Source organism: Scardinius erythrophthalmus (genome assembly GCF_964197995.2).
Source record: "Scardinius erythrophthalmus genome assembly, chromosome: 6".
In the NCBI taxonomy this organism is placed as follows: domain Eukaryota; kingdom Metazoa; phylum Chordata; class Actinopteri; order Cypriniformes; family Leuciscidae; genus Scardinius; species Scardinius erythrophthalmus.
Genome location: NC_138226.1, coordinates 1,195,536 through 1,196,143, shown reverse-complemented (window position 1 = coordinate 1,196,143; position 608 = coordinate 1,195,536).

Sequence of the window (608 nt, the reverse complement as noted above, 5' to 3'; positions counted from 1 at the left end):
TCTTAGTAGCCTACACCAGGGGCGTAGCCAGAATTTTATTTTTGGGGGGGCCAATCTTAAAATGAGGGGGCAACTAATATATTTAAATATATAGGCCTATATATATATATATATATATATATATATATATATATATATATATATATATATATAGGCTATATATAAATATAGCCTAGGCTGGCGACATAGCTCGGCGATTATTATCTTTAACGTGAAGTAGCCTACGAGGGCGATTATAAAGTGTCAATCATGTCATCTTACTCAGCAAATATATAAAGAGTTTGGTTCCAAAATTAAATATATAGCCTATATATATTTATAGGCCTATATATATATGCTATATATATATATATATATATATATATATATATATATATATTTAGTTCCCGCAAAAATCTGTATTGTAGGCTATCTGGTCGGTGTTAAAGTCCATTTTTAATTTTTCGTAAAATGCGATATCCGTGCAGTCAGCGCACCATTCCACGCTTTGTAACCCGTAACGGCGGCGCTTTGAAAAAACCCGGCATCCTAGTTTCCCTTCTACTTTGTAATCCACGAAATAATAATAATAATAATAATAATAATAATAATAGCCTAATAATAATAAT